At 29.8% G+C, this 336-nt stretch overlaps 1 protein-coding gene across 1 annotated transcript in view; it reads left to right on the top strand.

Moving 5' to 3' along the window:
• LOC119587747 (ADP-ribosylation factor-related protein 1-like) overlaps nt 1–336 on the top strand; it is a gene marked incomplete in the record, with an annotated part of 9479 nt that overhangs the window by 6708 nt on the left and 2435 nt on the right.

Consider the following 336-nt stretch of genomic DNA (forward strand, 5'->3'; position numbering starts at 1 on the left):
TTTGGTTAATCAGAAGAACTGATACTGTTACCCACAGAAAAAGAATTTAGTCTTTATTATTAAAAGATTAAGCAGTACATTTCAGATATGTATGTAGAAGTTATATGCCAACACATACTGGAAATTTAACATCTGAACTAGACTACTTGAGTAATTTGTATATGTATATTTTGTATTTTGAAGAGAATCGCTTCCTAAGCTGGAAATCCAACATTTTATATTCTTTAGGTTTAAAAAGGAACTATGAATTGAAGACTGGGGATAAAAGCAGGGTGAAGTCTCCCTATGTGGCTTTTTTATTCTCCTTCCTTTTATTACTTTTATTAACAATAATGA

The sequence above is a fragment of the Penaeus monodon genome, chromosome 23, assembly GCF_015228065.2.
Source record: "Penaeus monodon isolate SGIC_2016 chromosome 23, NSTDA_Pmon_1, whole genome shotgun sequence".
Lineage (NCBI taxonomy): Eukaryota > Metazoa > Arthropoda > Malacostraca > Decapoda > Penaeidae > Penaeus > Penaeus monodon.